Here is a 20,108-nt window from a genome sequence, read left to right as displayed (position 1 = left end):
AGTAAGAGGAAGAGAAGGGAAAAAAAGGTGGAAATGGGTTTAAAAGTGATTTCGGCGGAGAAATATATATATATATATATATATATATATATATATATATATATACGCGCACACACACACATATATATAAACGTATTCTCCGTTGAGATATTGCAGCCGCTGCTGTGTCCAGGCCAGGAGCCTTAGCACTGTGCTGTGATGTCACTCAATACCACTGACATCACTAGGTGTAAACAACATCTCTCCTTTGCTGTGTATGTGACTATGGAGCTGTTTGGTGATGTCGTCTATTATGGCCTTCATAGAAGCAACAGGAGATTGTTGCATCCATCTAGAACCCTCAGAACTACAGTGCTATGATGTCACTCACTTCCACAGGCCTTGCAGAGTGTAAACAACAACAACCCAGCTTTGTTGTGTATGTAACCATAGGGATTTGTGATGTCACCTAGAACCTTCACAGCAGCGACAGCTTTATGAGGAGCATCAGCACTGCTCTGCCTGAGCAGAACCATCACCGCCATAGGTTGTCAAATAACCCGGATTTAACCCACACAGGTAAGTCCAATGGGGTGCAGGCATGTCCTCTATGCTTACAGCTTCCCGTGGGTGTTGGTTTGATACCGTTTGGGGACAGCCAAGGAGGCATCTGCAGGCAACAAAGGTAGGTGTGTGCTTGTGTGTGTGTTTCCTATGCAGATCCTAAGCCCAGTGTCACATGCAAGTAGGAGGAGTAAGAAGGGTTCCTGGCAAATCCGGGTTATGGATTGCATTTAAAAAGGCCCCGTGGGAGTGCAATGGGCCCCTGTCTTGCTGCTTAGCAATAATGGTATGGGTTTAGGTTCTGCTGTGTGTACTGGTGGTTGACTGCCCCCCAGCCCAGAGTGTGCATGGAAAATTGTCTGGCAGCCTCCCTGACAGCAAGCAGTGATAGTGCCCATGAAGGGGACCTTGTTGGGCCCGCCCCTTTCACGGTTATCGCTTCTCGGCCTTTTGGCTAAGATCAAGTGTAGTATCTGTTCTTATCAGTTTAATATCTGATACGTCCCCTATCTGGGGACCATATATTAAATGGATTTTTGAGAACGGGGGCCGATTTCGAAGCTTGCTTCCGTCGCCCTATGCATTGACCCGATATGGCAGTATCTTCGGGTACAGTGCACCACCCCCTTACAGGGTTAAAAAGAAAGATTCCTACTTTCATTGCTACCTGCTTGCTGGCTAGCCAGCTAGCCAGCCCTGTGGGCCTTGCTGCTGCTGCAGCCAAAAAACAAAAGGTGGTGCTGCTGCTGCTTCTGCTGCTTCTGCTTCTGCTTGTGTCTGGCCCTGTTGGAGCGTCCAGGCACAGGACTTCTGCTGCTGCTGACTAAATGGCCTCCTTAATTGGATCATTTGAGTAGCCAGCACACCTGTGCAGGTAGGGCATGACATGATAGGCAGCTGCCTTGATAGCGGGTGGGTGCTGAATGTTCCTAATTGACAAAATAAGATTAATGCTTATGAAGAAATATAAAATCTCATCCCTTCCCCAATATCGCGCCACACCCCCTACCCCTTAATTCCCTGGTTGAACGTGATGGACATATGTCTTTTTTCGACCGTACTAACTATGTAACTATGTAACATAACATGGGGGGGGGGGGGTCTCCTGGCTGTTCACACAGGTGTGTCATTGCTGTACATTGACCATGCATTGCTTCTGTGGTATTGCAAAGGCAAAGACAAATGCTTCCAGCCATCCATTGCACTAATGGATTGGTCATCAGCTGGCTGTCTATGTCCCGCATCAATATAGACCAAAGTACAGAGGGTTAGGCTATGCTATTGTGCACCTACCTGATGCATCAGAAGGTGCGAGGCCCTTGCTAAATTCTGTGCACAGACTTTGAGATCTATACTTTAGACTGTATCTAAACCTGCTCCAACATGGACTGACATTCTGGCCTACTTTCAGCCGATGCGACTTGTCTGTCGCTGAACAGTCGCTTTTTATGTATTCAGCACCTATGTATAATGTTGTAAAAATGCTCTAGAAGCTAAAGTCGCAGAAATGTCACACATATTTGGCCTGCAACTTTCTGTGCGACAAATTCAGACAGGAAAAATCAGTATAAATCCTTAGAAAATTATCCCCCAGTGTCTCCATCTGCTGGCGGTATTGAATAAGCATTGCTGCACTGATGGGGTATGCATTAGACGAAAAAAAAGAAGAAAAAGAAGAATAATACGCCCAGAAAAGAGGCGAAAAGGAGAAAAACGTAAAAAAACGTGAAAAAAAAGTAAGAGGAAGAGAAGGGAAAAAAAGGTGGAAATGGGTTTAAAAGTGATTTCGGCGGAGAAATATATATATATATATATATATATATATATATATATATATATACGCGCACACACACACATATATATAAACGTATTCTCCGTTGAGATATTGCAGCCGCTGCTGTGTCCAGGCCCAGGAGCCTTAGCACTGTGCTGTGATGTCACTCAATACCACTGACATCACTAGGTGTAAACAACATCTCTCCTTTGCTGTGTATGTGACTATGGAGCTGTTTGGTGATGTCGTCTATTATGGCCTTCATAGAAGCAACAGGAGATTGTTGCATCCATCTAGAACCCTCAGAACTACAGTGCTATGATGTCACTCACTTCCACAGGCCTTGCAGAGTGTAAACAACAACAACCCAGCTTTGTTGTGTATGTAACCATAGGGATTTGTGATGTCACCTAGAACCTTCACAGCAGCGACAGCTTTATGAGGAGCATCAGCACTGCTCTGCCTGAGCAGAACCATCACCGCCATAGGTTGTCAAATAACCCGGATTTAACCCACACAGGTAAGTCCAATGGGGTGCAGGCATGTCCTCTATGCTTACAGCTTCCCGTGGGTGTTGGTTTGATACCGTTTGGGGACAGCCAAGGAGGCATCTGCAGGCAACAAAGGTAGGTGTGTGCTTGTGTGTGTGTTTCCTATGCAGATCCTAAGCCCAGTGTCACATGCAAGTAGGAGGAGTAAGAAGGGTTCCTGGCAAATCCGGGTTATGGATTGCATTTAAAAAGGCCCCGTGGGAGTGCAATGGGCCCCTGTCTTGCTGCTTAGCAATAATGGTATGGGTTTAGGTTCTGCTGTGTGTACTGGTGGTTGACTGCCCCCCAGCCCAGAGTGTGCATGGAAAATTGTCTGGCAGCCTCCCTGACAGCAAGCAGTGATAGTGCCCATGAAGGGGACCTTGTTGGGCCCGCCCCTTTCACGGTTATCGCTTCTCGGCCTTTTGGCTAAGATCAAGTGTAGTATCTGTTCTTATCAGTTTAATATCTGATACGTCCCCTATCTGGGGACCATATATTAAATGGATTTTTGAGAACGGGGGCCGATTTCGAAGCTTGCTTCCGTCGCCCTATGCATTGACCCGATATGGCAGTATCTTCGGGTACAGTGCACCACCCCCTTACAGGGTTAAAAAGAAAGATTCCTACTTTCATTGCTACCTGCTTGCTGGCTAGCCAGCTAGCCAGCCCTGTGGGCCTTGCTGCTGCTGCAGCCAAAAAACAAAAGGTGGTGCTGCTGCTGCTTCTGCTGCTTCTGCTTCTGCTTGTGTCTGGCCCCTGTTGGAGCGTCCAGGCACAGGACTTCTGCTGCTGCTGACTAAATGGCCTCCTTAATTGGATCATTTGAGTAGCCAGCACACCTGTGCAGGTAGGGCATGACATGATAGGCAGCTGCCTTGATAGCGGGTGGGTGCTGAATGTTCCTAATTGACAAAATAAGATTAATGCTTATGAAGAAATATAAAATCTCATCCCTTCCCCAATATCGCGCCACACCCCTACCCCTTAATTCCCTGGTTGAACGTGATGGACATATGTCTTTTTTCGACCGTACTAACTATGTAACTATGTAACATAACATGGGGGGGGGGGGTCTCCTGGCTGTTCACACAGGTGTGTCATTGCTGTACATTGACCATGCATTGCTTCTGTGGTATTGCAAAGGCAAAGACAAATGCTTCCAGCCATCCATTGCACTAATGGATTGGTCATCAGCTGGCTGTCTATGTCCCGCATCAATATAGACCAAAGTACAGAGGGTTAGGCTATGCTATTGTGCACCTACCTGATGCATCAGAAGGTGCGAGGCCCTTGCTAAATTCTGTGCACAGACTTTGAGATCTATACTTTAGACTGTATCTAAACCTGCTCCAACATGGACTGACATTCTGGCCTACTTTCAGCCGATGCGACTTGTCTGTCGCTGAACAGTCGCTTTTTATGTATTCAGCACCTATGTATAATGTTGTAAAAATGCTCTAGAAGCTAAAGTCGCAGAAATGTCACACATATTTGGCCTGCAACTTTCTGTGCGACAAATTCAGACAGGAAAAATCAGTATAAATCCTTAGAAAATTATCCCCCAGTGTCTCCATCTGCTGGCGGTATTGAATAAGCATTGCTGCACTGATGGGGTATGCATTAGACGAAAAAAAAGAAGAAAAAGAAGAATAATACGCCCAGAAAAGAGGCGAAAAGGAGAAAAACGTAAAAAAACGTGAAAAAAAAGTAAGAGGAAGAGAAGGGAAAAAAAGGTGGAAATGGGTTTAAAAGTGATTTCGGCGGAGAAATATATATATATATATATATATATATATATATATATATATATACGCGCACACACACACATATATATAAACGTATTCTCCGTTGAGATATTGCAGCCGCTGCTGTGTCCAGGCCCAGGAGCCTTAGCACTGTGCTGTGATGTCACTCAATACCACTGACATCACTAGGTGTAAACAACATCTCTCCTTTGCTGTGTATGTGACTATGGAGCTGTTTGGTGATGTCGTCTATTATGGCCTTCATAGAAGCAACAGGAGATTGTTGCATCCATCTAGAACCCTCAGAACTACAGTGCTATGATGTCACTCACTTCCACAGGCCTTGCAGAGTGTAAACAACAACAACCCAGCTTTGTTGTGTATGTAACCATAGGGATTTGTGATGTCACCTAGAACCTTCACAGCAGCGACAGCTTTATGAGGAGCATCAGCACTGCTCTGCCTGAGCAGAACCATCACCGCCATAGGTTGTCAAATAACCCGGATTTAACCCACACAGGTAAGTCCAATGGGGTGCAGGCATGTCCTCTATGCTTACAGCTTCCCGTGGGTGTTGGTTTGATACCGTTTGGGGACAGCCAAGGAGGCATCTGCAGGCAACAAAGGTAGGTGTGTGCTTGTGTGTGTGTTTCCTATGCAGATCCTAAGCCCAGTGTCACATGCAAGTAGGAGGAGTAAGAAGGGTTCCTGGCAAATCCGGGTTATGGATTGCATTTAAAAAGGCCCCGTGGGAGTGCAATGGGCCCCTGTCTTGCTGCTTAGCAATAATGGTATGGGTTTAGGTTCTGCTGTGTGTACTGGTGGTTGACTGCCCCCCAGCCCAGAGTGTGCATGGAAAATTGTCTGGCAGCCTCCCTGACAGCAAGCAGTGATAGTGCCCATGAAGGGGACCTTGTTGGGCCCGCCCCTTTCACGGTTATCGCTTCTCGGCCTTTTGGCTAAGATCAAGTGTAGTATCTGTTCTTATCAGTTTAATATCTGATACGTCCCCTATCTGGGGACCATATATTAAATGGATTTTTGAGAACGGGGGCCGATTTCGAAGCTTGCTTCCGTCGCCCTATGCATTGACCCGATATGGCAGTATCTTCGGGTACAGTGCACCACCCCCTTACAGGGTTAAAAAGAAAGATTCCTACTTTCATTGCTACCTGCTTGCTGGCTAGCCAGCTAGCCAGCCCTGTGGGCCTTGCTGCTGCTGCAGCCAAAAAACAAAAGGTGGTGCTGCTGCTGCTTCTGCTGCTTCTGCTTCTGCTTGTGTCTGGCCCCTGTTGGAGCGTCCAGGCACAGGACTTCTGCTGCTGCTGACTAAATGGCCTCCTTAATTGGATCATTTGAGTAGCCAGCACACCTGTGCAGGTAGGGCATGACATGATAGGCAGCTGCCTTGATAGCGGGTGGGTGCTGAATGTTCCTAATTGACAAAATAAGATTAATGCTTATGAAGAAATATAAAATCTCATCCCTTCCCCAATATCGCGCCACACCCCTACCCCTTAATTCCCTGGTTGAACGTGATGGACATATGTCTTTTTTCGACCGTACTAACTATGTAACTATGTAACATAACATGGGGGGGGGGGGTCTCCTGGCTGTTCACACAGGTGTGTCATTGCTGTACATTGACCATGCATTGCTTCTGTGGTATTGCAAAGGCAAAGACAAATGCTTCCAGCCATCCATTGCACTAATGGATTGGTCATCAGCTGACTGTCTATGTCCCGCATCAATATAGACCAAAGTACAGAGGGTTAGGCTATGCTATTGTGCACCTACCTGATGCATCAGAAGGTGCGAGGCCCTTGCTAAATTCTGTGCACAGACTTTGAGATCTATACTTTAGACTGTATCTAAACCTGCTCCAACATGGACTGACATTCTGGCCTACTTTCAGCCGATGCGACTTGTCTGTCGCTGAACAGTCGCTTTTTATGTATTCAGCACCTATGTATAATGTTGTAAAAATGCTCTAGAAGCTAAAGTCGCAGAAATGTCACACATATTTGGCCTGCAACTTTCTGTGCGACAAATTCAGACAGGAAAAATCAGTATAAATCCTTAGAAAATTATCCCCCAGTGTCTCCATCTGCTGGCGGTATTGAATAAGCATTGCTGCACTGATGGGGTATGCATTAGACGAAAAAAAAGAAGAAAAAGAAGAATAATACGCCCAGAAAAGAGGCGAAAAGGAGAAAAACGTAAAAAAACGTGAAAAAAAAGTAAGAGGAAGAGAAGGGAAAAAAAGGTGGAAATGGGTTTAAAAGTGATTTCGGCGGAGAAATATATATATATATATATATATATATATATATATATATATATACGCGCACACACACACATATATATAAACGTATTCTCCGTTGAGATATTGCAGCCGCTGCTGTGTCCAGGCCCAGGAGCCTTAGCACTGTGCTGTGATGTCACTCAATACCACTGACATCACTAGGTGTAAACAACATCTCTCCTTTGCTGTGTATGTGACTATGGAGCTGTTTGGTGATGTCGTCTATTATGGCCTTCATAGAAGCAACAGGAGATTGTTGCATCCATCTAGAACCCTCAGAACTACAGTGCTATGATGTCACTCACTTCCACAGGCCTTGCAGAGTGTAAACAACAACAACCCAGCTTTGTTGTGTATGTAACCATAGGGATTTGTGATGTCACCTAGAACCTTCACAGCAGCGACAGCTTTATGAGGAGCATCAGCACTGCTCTGCCTGAGCAGAACCATCACCGCCATAGGTTGTCAAATAACCCGGATTTAACCCACACAGGTAAGTCCAATGGGGTGCAGGCATGTCCTCTATGCTTACAGCTTCCCGTGGGTGTTGGTTTGATACCGTTTGGGGACAGCCAAGGAGGCATCTGCAGGCAACAAAGGTAGGTGTGTGCTTGTGTGTGTGTTTCCTATGCAGATCCTAAGCCCAGTGTCACATGCAAGTAGGAGGAGTAAGAAGGGTTCCTGGCAAATCCGGGTTATGGATTGCATTTAAAAAGGCCCCGTGGGAGTGCAATGGGCCCCTGTCTTGCTGCTTAGCAATAATGGTATGGGTTTAGGTTCTGCTGTGTGTACTGGTGGTTGACTGCCCCCCAGCCCAGAGTGTGCATGGAAAATTGTCTGGCAGCCTCCCTGACAGCAAGCAGTGATAGTGCCCATGAAGGGGACCTTGTTGGGCCCGCCCCTTTCACGGTTATCGCTTCTCGGCCTTTTGGCTAAGATCAAGTGTAGTATCTGTTCTTATCAGTTTAATATCTGATACGTCCCCTATCTGGGGACCATATATTAAATGGATTTTTGAGAACGGGGGCCGATTTCGAAGCTTGCTTCCGTCGCCCTATGCATTGACCCGATATGGCAGTATCTTCGGGTACAGTGCACCACCCCCTTACAGGGTTAAAAAGAAAGATTCCTACTTTCATTGCTACCTGCTTGCTGGCTAGCCAGCTAGCCAGCCCTGTGGGCCTTGCTGCTGCTGCAGCCAAAAAACAAAAGGTGGTGCTGCTGCTGCTTCTGCTGCTTCTGCTTCTGCTTGTGTCTGGCCCCTGTTGGAGCGTCCAGGCACAGGACTTCTGCTGCTGCTGACTAAATGGCCTCCTTAATTGGATCATTTGAGTAGCCAGCACACCTGTGCAGGTAGGGCATGACATGATAGGCAGCTGCCTTGATAGCGGGTGGGTGCTGAATGTTCCTAATTGACAAAATAAGATTAATGCTTATGAAGAAATATAAAATCTCATCCCTTCCCCAATATCGCGCCACACCCCTACCCCTTAATTCCCTGGTTGAACGTGATGGACATATGTCTTTTTTCGACCGTACTAACTATGTAACTATGTAACATAACATGGGGGGGGGGGGTCTCCTGGCTGTTCACACAGGTGTGTCATTGCTGTACATTGACCATGCATTGCTTCTGTGGTATTGCAAAGGCAAAGACAAATGCTTCCAGCCATCCATTGCACTAATGGATTGGTCATCAGCTGGCTGTCTATGTCCCGCATCAATATAGACCAAAGTACAGAGGGTTAGGCTATGCTATTGTGCACCTACCTGATGCATCAGAAGGTGCGAGGCCCTTGCTAAATTCTGTGCACAGACTTTGAGATCTATACTTTAGACTGTATCTAAACCTGCTCCAACATGGACTGACATTCTGGCCTACTTTCAGCCGATGCGACTTGTCTGTCGCTGAACAGTCGCTTTTTATGTATTCAGCACCTATGTATAATGTTGTAAAAATGCTCTAGAAGCTAAAGTCGCAGAAATGTCACACATATTTGGCCTGCAACTTTCTGTGCGACAAATTCAGACAGGAAAAATCAGTATAAATCCTTAGAAAATTATCCCCCAGTGTCTCCATCTGCTGGCGGTATTGAATAAGCATTGCTGCACTGATGGGGTATGCATTAGACGAAAAAAAAGAAGAAAAAGAAGAATAATACGCCCAGAAAAGAGGCGAAAAGGAGAAAAACGTAAAAAAACGTGAAAAAAAAGTAAGAGGAAGAGAAGGGAAAAAAAGGTGGAAATGGGTTTAAAAGTGATTTCGGCGGAGAAATATATATATATATATATATATATATATATATATATATATATATACGCGCACACACACACATATATATAAACGTATTCTCCGTTGAGATATTGCAGCCGCTGCTGTGTCCAGGCCCAGGAGCCTTAGCACTGTGCTGTGATGTCACTCAATACCACTGACATCACTAGGTGTAAACAACATCTCTCCTTTGCTGTGTATGTGACTATGGAGCTGTTTGGTGATGTCGTCTATTATGGCCTTCATAGAAGCAACAGGAGATTGTTGCATCCATCTAGAACCCTCAGAACTACAGTGCTATGATGTCACTCACTTCCACAGGCCTTGCAGAGTGTAAACAACAACAACCCAGCTTTGTTGTGTATGTAACCATAGGGATTTGTGATGTCACCTAGAACCTTCACAGCAGCGACAGCTTTATGAGGAGCATCAGCACTGCTCTGCCTGAGCAGAACCATCACCGCCATAGGTTGTCAAATAACCCGGATTTAACCCACACAGGTAAGTCCAATGGGGTGCAGGCATGTCCTCTATGCTTACAGCTTCCCGTGGGTGTTGGTTTGATACCGTTTGGGGACAGCCAAGGAGGCATCTGCAGGCAACAAAGGTAGGTGTGTGCTTGTGTGTGTGTTTCCTATGCAGATCCTAAGCCCAGTGTCACATGCAAGTAGGAGGAGTAAGAAGGGTTCCTGGCAAATCCGGGTTATGGATTGCATTTAAAAAGGCCCCGTGGGAGTGCAATGGGCCCCTGTCTTGCTGCTTAGCAATAATGGTATGGGTTTAGGTTCTGCTGTGTGTACTGGTGGTTGACTGCCCCCCAGCCCAGAGTGTGCATGGAAAATTGTCTGGCAGCCTCCCTGACAGCAAGCAGTGATAGTGCCCATGAAGGGGACCTTGTTGGGCCCGCCCCTTTCACGGTTATCGCTTCTCGGCCTTTTGGCTAAGATCAAGTGTAGTATCTGTTCTTATCAGTTTAATATCTGATACGTCCCCTATCTGGGGACCATATATTAAATGGATTTTTGAGAACGGGGGCCGATTTCGAAGCTTGCTTCCGTCGCCCTATGCATTGACCCGATATGGCAGTATCTTCGGGTACAGTGCACCACCCCCTTACAGGGTTAAAAAGAAAGATTCCTACTTTCATTGCTACCTGCTTGCTGGCTAGCCAGCTAGCCAGCCCTGTGGGCCTTGCTGCTGCTGCAGCCAAAAAACAAAAGGTGGTGCTGCTGCTGCTTCTGCTGCTTCTGCTTCTGCTTGTGTCTGGCCCCTGTTGGAGCGTCCAGGCACAGGACTTCTGCTGCTGCTGACTAAATGGCCTCCTTAATTGGATCATTTGAGTAGCCAGCACACCTGTGCAGGTAGGGCATGACATGATAGGCAGCTGCCTTGATAGCGGGTGGGTGCTGAATGTTCCTAATTGACAAAATAAGATTAATGCTTATGAAGAAATATAAAATCTCATCCCTTCCCCAATATCGCGCCACACCCCTACCCCTTAATTCCCTGGTTGAACGTGATGGACATATGTCTTTTTTCGACCGTACTAACTATGTAACTATGTAACATAACATGGGGGGGGGGGGTCTCCTGGCTGTTCACACAGGTGTGTCATTGCTGTACATTGACCATGCATTGCTTCTGTGGTATTGCAAAGGCAAAGACAAATGCTTCCAGCCATCCATTGCACTAATGGATTGGTCATCAGCTGGCTGTCTATGTCCCGCATCAATATAGACCAAAGTACAGAGGGTTAGGCTATGCTATTGTGCACCTACCTGATGCATCAGAAGGTGCGAGGCCCTTGCTAAATTCTGTGCACAGACTTTGAGATCTATACTTTAGACTGTATCTAAACCTGCTCCAACATGGACTGACATTCTGGCCTACTTTCAGCCGATGCGACTTGTCTGTCGCTGAACAGTCGCTTTTTATGTATTCAGCACCTATGTATAATGTTGTAAAAATGCTCTAGAAGCTAAAGTCGCAGAAATGTCACACATATTTGGCCTGCAACTTTCTGTGCGACAAATTCAGACAGGAAAAATCAGTATAAATCCTTAGAAAATTATCCCCCAGTGTCTCCATCTGCTGGCGGTATTGAATAAGCATTGCTGCACTGATGGGGTATGCATTAGACGAAAAAAAAGAAGAAAAAGAAGAATAATACGCCCAGAAAAGAGGCGAAAAGGAGAAAAACGTAAAAAAACGTGAAAAAAAAGTAAGAGGAAGAGAAGGGAAAAAAAGGTGGAAATGGGTTTAAAAGTGATTTCGGCGGAGAAATATATATATATATATATATATATATATATATATATATATATATACGCGCACACACACACATATATATAAACGTATTCTCCGTTGAGATATTGCAGCCGCTGCTGTGTCCAGGCCCAGGAGCCTTAGCACTGTGCTGTGATGTCACTCAATACCACTGACATCACTAGGTGTAAACAACATCTCTCCTTTGCTGTGTATGTGACTATGGAGCTGTTTGGTGATGTCGTCTATTATGGCCTTCATAGAAGCAACAGGAGATTGTTGCATCCATCTAGAACCCTCAGAACTACAGTGCTATGATGTCACTCACTTCCACAGGCCTTGCAGAGTGTAAACAACAACAACCCAGCTTTGTTGTGTATGTAACCATAGGGATTTGTGATGTCACCTAGAACCTTCACAGCAGCGACAGCTTTATGAGGAGCATCAGCACTGCTCTGCCTGAGCAGAACCATCACCGCCATAGGTTGTCAAATAACCCGGATTTAACCCACACAGGTAAGTCCAATGGGGTGCAGGCATGTCCTCTATGCTTACAGCTTCCCGTGGGTGTTGGTTTGATACCGTTTGGGGACAGCCAAGGAGGCATCTGCAGGCAACAAAGGTAGGTGTGTGCTTGTGTGTGTGTTTCCTATGCAGATCCTAAGCCCAGTGTCACATGCAAGTAGGAGGAGTAAGAAGGGTTCCTGGCAAATCCGGGTTATGGATTGCATTTAAAAAGGCCCCGTGGGAGTGCAATGGGCCCCTGTCTTGCTGCTTAGCAATAATGGTATGGGTTTAGGTTCTGCTGTGTGTACTGGTGGTTGACTGCCCCCCAGCCCAGAGTGTGCATGGAAAATTGTCTGGCAGCCTCCCTGACAGCAAGCAGTGATAGTGCCCATGAAGGGGACCTTGTTGGGCCCGCCCCTTTCACGGTTATCGCTTCTCGGCCTTTTGGCTAAGATCAAGTGTAGTATCTGTTCTTATCAGTTTAATATCTGATACGTCCCCTATCTGGGGACCATATATTAAATGGATTTTTGAGAACGGGGGCCGATTTCGAAGCTTGCTTCCGTCGCCCTATGCATTGACCCGATATGGCAGTATCTTCGGGTACAGTGCACCACCCCCTTACAGGGTTAAAAAGAAAGATTCCTACTTTCATTGCTACCTGCTTGCTGGCTAGCCAGCTAGCCAGCCCTGTGGGCCTTGCTGCTGCTGCAGCCAAAAAACAAAAGGTGGTGCTGCTGCTGCTTCTGCTGCTTCTGCTTCTGCTTGTGTCTGGCCCCTGTTGGAGCGTCCAGGCACAGGACTTCTGCTGCTGCTGACTAAATGGCCTCCTTAATTGGATCATTTGAGTAGCCAGCACACCTGTGCAGGTAGGGCATGACATGATAGGCAGCTGCCTTGATAGCGGGTGGGTGCTGAATGTTCCTAATTGACAAAATAAGATTAATGCTTATGAAGAAATATAAAATCTCATCCCTTCCCCAATATCGCGCCACACCCCTACCCCTTAATTCCCTGGTTGAACGTGATGGACATATGTCTTTTTTCGACCGTACTAACTATGTAACTATGTAACATAACATGGGGGGGGGGGGTCTCCTGGCTGTTCACACAGGTGTGTCATTGCTGTACATTGACCATGCATTGCTTCTGTGGTATTGCAAAGGCAAAGACAAATGCTTCCAGCCATCCATTGCACTAATGGATTGGTCATCAGCTGGCTGTCTATGTCCCGCATCAATATAGACCAAAGTACAGAGGGTTAGGCTATGCTATTGTGCACCTACCTGATGCATCAGAAGGTGCGAGGCCCTTGCTAAATTCTGTGCACAGACTTTGAGATCTATACTTTAGACTGTATCTAAACCTGCTCCAACATGGACTGACATTCTGGCCTACTTTCAGCCGATGCGACTTGTCTGTCGCTGAACAGTCGCTTTTTATGTATTCAGCACCTATGTATAATGTTGTAAAAATGCTCTAGAAGCTAAAGTCGCAGAAATGTCACACATATTTGGCCTGCAACTTTCTGTGCGACAAATTCAGACAGGAAAAATCAGTATAAATCCTTAGAAAATTATCCCCCAGTGTCTCCATCTGCTGGCGGTATTGAATAAGCATTGCTGCACTGATGGGGTATGCATTAGACGAAAAAAAAGAAGAAAAAGAAGAATAATACGCCCAGAAAAGAGGCGAAAAGGAGAAAAACGTAAAAAAACGTGAAAAAAAAGTAAGAGGAAGAGAAGGGAAAAAAAGGTGGAAATGGGTTTAAAAGTGATTTCGGCGGAGAAATATATATATATATATATATATATATATATATATATATATACGCGCACACACACACATATATATAAACGTATTCTCCGTTGAGATATTGCAGCCGCTGCTGTGTCCAGGCCCAGGAGCCTTAGCACTGTGCTGTGATGTCACTCAATACCACTGACATCACTAGGTGTAAACAACATCTCTCCTTTGCTGTGTATGTGACTATGGAGCTGTTTGGTGATGTCGTCTATTATGGCCTTCATAGAAGCAACAGGAGATTGTTGCATCCATCTAGAACCCTCAGAACTACAGTGCTATGATGTCACTCACTTCCACAGGCCTTGCAGAGTGTAAACAACAACAACCCAGCTTTGTTGTGTATGTAACCATAGGGATTTGTGATGTCACCTAGAACCTTCACAGCAGCGACAGCTTTATGAGGAGCATCAGCACTGCTCTGCCTGAGCAGAACCATCACCGCCATAGGTTGTCAAATAACCCGGATTTAACCCACACAGGTAAGTCCAATGGGGTGCAGGCATGTCCTCTATGCTTACAGCTTCCCGTGGGTGTTGGTTTGATACCGTTTGGGGACAGCCAAGGAGGCATCTGCAGGCAACAAAGGTAGGTGTGTGCTTGTGTGTGTGTTTCCTATGCAGATCCTAAGCCCAGTGTCACATGCAAGTAGGAGGAGTAAGAAGGGTTCCTGGCAAATCCGGGTTATGGATTGCATTTAAAAAGGCCCCGTGGGAGTGCAATGGGCCCCTGTCTTGCTGCTTAGCAATAATGGTATGGGTTTAGGTTCTGCTGTGTGTACTGGTGGTTGACTGCCCCCCAGCCCAGAGTGTGCATGGAAAATTGTCTGGCAGCCTCCCTGACAGCAAGCAGTGATAGTGCCCATGAAGGGGACCTTGTTGGGCCCGCCCCTTTCACGGTTATCGCTTCTCGGCCTTTTGGCTAAGATCAAGTGTAGTATCTGTTCTTATCAGTTTAATATCTGATACGTCCCCTATCTGGGGACCATATATTAAATGGATTTTTGAGAACGGGGGCCGATTTCGAAGCTTGCTTCCGTCGCCCTATGCATTGACCCGATATGGCAGTATCTTCGGGTACAGTGCACCACCCCCTTACAGGGTTAAAAAGAAAGATTCCTACTTTCATTGCTACCTGCTTGCTGGCTAGCCAGCTAGCCAGCCCTGTGGGCCTTGCTGCTGCTGCAGCCAAAAAACAAAAGGTGGTGCTGCTGCTGCTTCTGCTGCTTCTGCTTCTGCTTGTGTCTGGCCCCTGTTGGAGCGTCCAGGCACAGGACTTCTGCTGCTGCTGACTAAATGGCCTCCTTAATTGGATCATTTGAGTAGCCAGCACACCTGTGCAGGTAGGGCATGACATGATAGGCAGCTGCCTTGATAGCGGGTGGGTGCTGAATGTTCCTAATTGACAAAATAAGATTAATGCTTATGAAGAAATATAAAATCTCATCCCTTCCCCAATATCGCGCCACACCCCTACCCCTTAATTCCCTGGTTGAACGTGATGGACATATGTCTTTTTTCGACCGTACTAACTATGTAACTATGTAACATAACATGGGGGGGGGGGGTCTCCTGGCTGTTCACACAGGTGTGTCATTGCTGTACATTGACCATGCATTGCTTCTGTGGTATTGCAAAGGCAAAGACAAATGCTTCCAGCCATCCATTGCACTAATGGATTGGTCATCAGCTGGCTGTCTATGTCCCGCATCAATATAGACCAAAGTACAGAGGGTTAGGCTATGCTATTGTGCACCTACCTGATGCATCAGAAGGTGCGAGGCCCTTGCTAAATTCTGTGCACAGACTTTGAGATCTATACTTTAGACTGTATCTAAACCTGCTCCAACATGGACTGACATTCTGGCCTACTTTCAGCCGATGCGACTTGTCTGTCGCTGAACAGTCGCTTTTTATGTATTCAGCACCTATGTATAATGTTGTAAAAATGCTCTAGAAGCTAAAGTCGCAGAAATGTCACACATATTTGGCCTGCAACTTTCTGTGCGACAAATTCAGACAGGAAAAATCAGTATAAATCCTTAGAAAATTATCCCCCAGTGTCTCCATCTGCTGGCGGTATTGAATAAGCATTGCTGCACTGATGGGGTATGCATTAGACGAAAAAAAAGAAGAAAAAGAAGAATAATACGCCCAGAAAAGAGGCGAAAAGGAGAAAAACGTAAAAAAACGTGAAAAAAAAGTAAGAGGAAGAGAAGGGAAAAAAAGGTGGAAATGGGTTTAAAAGTGATTTCGGCGGAGAAATATATATATATATATATATATATATATATATATATATATATATATATACGCGCACACACACACATATATATAAACGTATTCTCCGTTGAGATATTGCAGCCGCTGCTGTGTCCAGGCCCAGGAGCCTTAGCACTGTGCTGTGATGTCACTCAATACCACTGACATCACTAGGTGTAAACAACATCTCTCCTTTGCTGTGTATGTGACTATGGAGCTGTTTGGTGATGTCGTCTATTATGGCCTTCATAGAAGCAACAGGAGATTGTTGCATCCATCTAGAACCCTCAGAACTACAGTGCTATGATGTCACTCACTTCCACAGGCCTTGCAGAGTGTAAACAACAACAACCCAGCTTTGTTGTGTATGTAACCATAGGGATTTGTGATGTCACCTAGAACCTTCACAGCAGCGACAGCTTTATGAGGAGCATCAGCACTGCTCTGCCTGAGCAGAACCATCACCGCCATAGGTTGTCAAATAACCCGGATTTAACCCACACAGGTAAGTCCAATGGGGTGCAGGCATGTCCTCTATGCTTACAGCTTCCCGTGGGTGTTGGTTTGATACCGTTTGGGGACAGCCAAGGAGGCATCTGCAGGCAACAAAGGTAGGTGTGTGCTTGTGTGTGTGTTTCCTATGCAGATCCTAAGCCCAGTGTCACATGCAAGTAGGAGGAGTAAGAAGGGTTCCTGGCAAATCCGGGTTATGGATTGCATTTAAAAAGGCCCCGTGGGAGTGCAATGGGCCCCTGTCTTGCTGCTTAGCAATAATGGTATGGGTTTAGGTTCTGCTGTGTGTACTGGTGGTTGACTGCCCCCCAGCCCAGAGTGTGCATGGAAAATTGTCTGGCAGCCTCCCTGACAGCAAGCAGTGATAGTGCCCATGAAGGGGACCTTGTTGGGCCCGCCCCTTTCACGGTTATCGCTTCTCGGCCTTTTGGCTAAGATCAAGTGTAGTATCTGTTCTTATCAGTTTAATATCTGATACGTCCCCTATCTGGGGACCATATATTAAATGGATTTTTGAGAACGGGGGCCGATTTCGAAGCTTGCTTCCGTCGCCCTATGCATTGACCCGATATGGCAGTATCTTCGGGTACAGTGCACCACCCCCTTACAGGGTTAAAAAGAAAGATTCCTACTTTCATTGCTACCTGCTTGCTGGCTAGCCAGCTAGCCAGCCCTGTGGGCCTTGCTGCTGCTGCAGCCAAAAAACAAAAGGTGGTGCTGCTGCTGCTTCTGCTGCTTCTGCTTCTGCTTGTGTCTGGCCCCTGTTGGAGCGTCCAGGCACAGGACTTCTGCTGCTGCTGACTAAATGGCCTCCTTAATTGGATCATTTGAGTAGCCAGCACACCTGTGCAGGTAGGGCATGACATGATAGGCAGCTGCCTTGATAGCGGGTGGGTGCTGAATGTTCCTAATTGACAAAATAAGATTAATGCTTATGAAGAAATATAAAATCTCATCCCTTCCCCAATATCGCGCCACACCCCTACCCCTTAATTCCCTGGTTGAACGTGATGGACATATGTCTTTTTTCGACCGTACTAACTATGTAACTATGTAACATAACATGGGGGGGGGGGGGTCTCCTGGCTGTTCACACAGGTGTGTCATTGCTGTACATTGACCATGCATTGCTTCTGTGGTATTGCAAAGGCAAAGACAAATGCTTCCAGCCATCCATTGCACTAATGGATTGGTCATCAGCTGGCTGTCTATGTCCCGCATCAATATAGACCAAAGTACAGAGGGTTAGGCTATGCTATTGTGCACCTACCTGATGCATCAGAAGGTGCGAGGCCCTTGCTAAATTCTGTGCACAGACTTTGAGATCTATACTTTAGACTGTATCTAAACCTGCTCCAACATGGACTGACATTCTGGCCTACTTTCAGCCGATGCGACTTGTCTGTCGCTGAACAGTCGCTTTTTATGTATTCAGCACCTATGTATAATGTTGTAAAAATGCTCTAGAAGCTAAAGTCGCAGAAATGTCACACATATTTGGCCTGCAACTTTCTGTGCGACAAATTCAGACAGGAAAAATCAGTATAAATCCTTAGAAAATTATCCCCCAGTGTCTCCATCTGCTGGCGGTATTGAATAAGCATTGCTGCACTGATGGGGTATGCATTAGACGAAAAAAAAGAAGAAAAAGAAGAATAATACGCCCAGAAAAGAGGCGAAAAGGAGAAAAACGTAAAAAAACGTGAAAAAAAAGTAAGAGGAAGAGAAGGGGAAAAAAAGGTGGAAATGGGTTTAAAAGTGATTTCGGCGGAGAAATATATATATATATATATATATATATATATATATATATATATATATACGCGCACACACACACATATATATAAACGTATTCTCCGTTGAGATATTGCAGCCGCTGCTGTGTTCCCAGGCCCAGGAGCCTTAGCACTGTGCTGTGATGTCACTCAATACCACTGACATCACTAGGTGTAAACAACATCTCTCCTTTGCTGTGTATGTGACTATGGAGCTGTTTGGTGATGTCGTCTATTATGGCCTTCATAGAAGCAACAGGAGATTGTTGCATCCATCTAGAACCCTCAGAACTACAGTGCTATGATGTCACTCACTTCCACAGGCCTTGCAGAGTGTAAACAACAACAACCCAGCTTTGTTGTGTATGTAACCATAGGGATTTGTGATGTCACCTAGAACCTTCACAGCAGCGACAGCTTTATGAGGAGCATCAGCACTGCTCTGCCTGAGCAGAACCATCACCCGCCATAGGTTGTCAAATAACCCGGATTTAACCCACACAGGTAAGTCCAATGGGGTGCAGGCATGTCCTCTATGCTTACAGCTTCCCGTGGGTGTTGGTTTGATACCGTTTGGGGACAGCCAAGGAGGCATCTGCAGGCAACAAAGGTAGGTGTGTGCTTGTGTGTGTGTTTCCTATGCAGATCCTAAGCCCAGTGTCACATGCAAGTAGGAGGAGTAAGAAGGGTTCCTGGCAAATCCGGGTTATGGATTGCATTTAAAAGGCCCCGTGGGAGTGCAATGGGGCCCCTGTCTTGCTGCTTAGCAATAATGGTATGGGTTTAGGTTCTGCTGTGTGTACTGGTGGTTGACTGCCCCCCCAGCCCAGAGTGTGCATGGAAAATTGTCTGGCAGCCTCCCTGACAGCAAGCAGTGATAGTGCCCATGAAGGGGACCTTGTTGGGCCCGCCCCTTTCACGGTTATCGCTTCTCGGCCTTTTGGCTAAGATCAAGTGTAGTATCTGTTCTTATCAGTTTAATATCTGATACGTCCCCTATCTGGGGACCATATATTAAATGGATTTTTGAGAACGGGGGGCCGATTTCGAAGCTTGCTTCCGTCGCCCTATGCATTGACCCGATATGGCAGTATCTTCGGGTACAGTGCACCACCCCCTTACAGGGTTAAAAAGAAAGATTCCTACTTTCATTGCTACCTGCTTGCTGGCTAGCCAGCTAGCCAGCCCTGTGGGCCTTGCTGCTGCTGCAGCCAAAAAACAAAAGGTGGTGCTGCTGCTGCTTCTGCTGCTTCTGCTTCTGCTTGTGTCTGGCCCCTGTTGGAGCGTCCAGGCACAGGACTTCTGCTGCTGCTGACTAAATGGCCTCCTTAATTGGATCATTTGAGTAGCCAGCACACCTGTGCAGGTAGGGCATGACATGATAGGCAGCTGCCTTGATAGCGGGTGGGTGCTGAATGTTCCTAATTGACAAAATAAGATTAATGCTTATGAAGAAATATAAAATCTCATCCCTTCCCCAATATCGCGCCACACCCCTACCCCTTAATTCCCTGGTTGAACGTGATGGACATATGTCTTTTTTCGACCGTACTAACTATGTAACTATGTAACATAACATGGGGGGGGGGGGGTCTCCTGGCTGTTCACACAGGTGTGTCATTGCTGTACATTGACCATGCATTGCTTCTGTGGTATTGCAAAGGCAAAGACAAATGCTTCCAGCCATCCATTGCACTAATGGATTGGTCATCAGCTGGCTGTCTATGTCCCGCATCAATATAGACCAAAGTACAGAGGGTTAGGCTATGCTATTGTGCACCTACCTGATGCATCAGAAGGTGCGAGGCCCTT

The 20,108-nt window shown here is 46.2% G+C and overlaps 9 non-coding genes across 9 annotated transcripts; all 9 read left to right on the top strand.

Moving 5' to 3' along the window:
- Positions 1 to 977: 977 nt before the first annotated feature.
- LOC130330023 (U2 spliceosomal RNA) lies at positions 978 to 1,168 on the top strand. The gene has a single exon (XR_008873460.1). It is a non-coding gene; the product is annotated as a U2 spliceosomal RNA (small nuclear RNA).
- A 2,088-nt stretch (positions 1,169 to 3,256) lies between these two features.
- Positions 3,257 to 3,447, top strand: LOC130330022 (U2 spliceosomal RNA). The gene has a single exon (XR_008873459.1). It is a non-coding gene; the product is annotated as a U2 spliceosomal RNA (small nuclear RNA).
- A 2,087-nt stretch (positions 3,448 to 5,534) lies between these two features.
- LOC130330021 (U2 spliceosomal RNA) lies at positions 5,535 to 5,725 on the top strand. The gene has a single exon (XR_008873458.1). It is a non-coding gene; the product is annotated as a U2 spliceosomal RNA (small nuclear RNA).
- Positions 5,726 to 7,812: 2,087 nt separating this feature from the next.
- On the top strand, positions 7,813 to 8,003 carry LOC130330029 (U2 spliceosomal RNA). Its single transcript, XR_008873465.1, has one exon. It is a non-coding gene; the product is annotated as a U2 spliceosomal RNA (small nuclear RNA).
- Positions 8,004 to 10,092: 2,089 nt separating this feature from the next.
- LOC130330028 (U2 spliceosomal RNA) lies at positions 10,093 to 10,283 on the top strand. The gene has a single exon (XR_008873464.1). It is a non-coding gene; the product is annotated as a U2 spliceosomal RNA (small nuclear RNA).
- Positions 10,284 to 12,372: 2,089 nt separating this feature from the next.
- LOC130330027 (U2 spliceosomal RNA) lies at positions 12,373 to 12,563 on the top strand. Its single transcript, XR_008873463.1, has one exon. It is a non-coding gene; the product is annotated as a U2 spliceosomal RNA (small nuclear RNA).
- A 2,085-nt stretch (positions 12,564 to 14,648) lies between these two features.
- On the top strand, positions 14,649 to 14,839 carry LOC130330026 (U2 spliceosomal RNA). Its single transcript, XR_008873462.1, has one exon. It is a non-coding gene; the product is annotated as a U2 spliceosomal RNA (small nuclear RNA).
- Positions 14,840 to 16,932: 2,093 nt separating this feature from the next.
- Positions 16,933 to 17,123, top strand: LOC130330020 (U2 spliceosomal RNA). The gene has a single exon (XR_008873457.1). It is a non-coding gene; the product is annotated as a U2 spliceosomal RNA (small nuclear RNA).
- Positions 17,124 to 19,220: 2,097 nt separating this feature from the next.
- LOC130330025 (U2 spliceosomal RNA) lies at positions 19,221 to 19,412 on the top strand. Its single transcript, XR_008873461.1, has one exon. It is a non-coding gene; the product is annotated as a U2 spliceosomal RNA (small nuclear RNA).
- Positions 19,413 to 20,108: the final 696 nt, after the last annotated feature.

Source organism: Hyla sarda, unplaced genomic scaffold, assembly GCF_029499605.1.
Source record: "Hyla sarda isolate aHylSar1 unplaced genomic scaffold, aHylSar1.hap1 scaffold_3293, whole genome shotgun sequence".
NCBI classification, from domain to species: domain Eukaryota; kingdom Metazoa; phylum Chordata; class Amphibia; order Anura; family Hylidae; genus Hyla; species Hyla sarda.
Note: the sequence above shows the minus strand (reverse complement) of the source record. Positions and strands in the feature narration are given on the sequence as shown.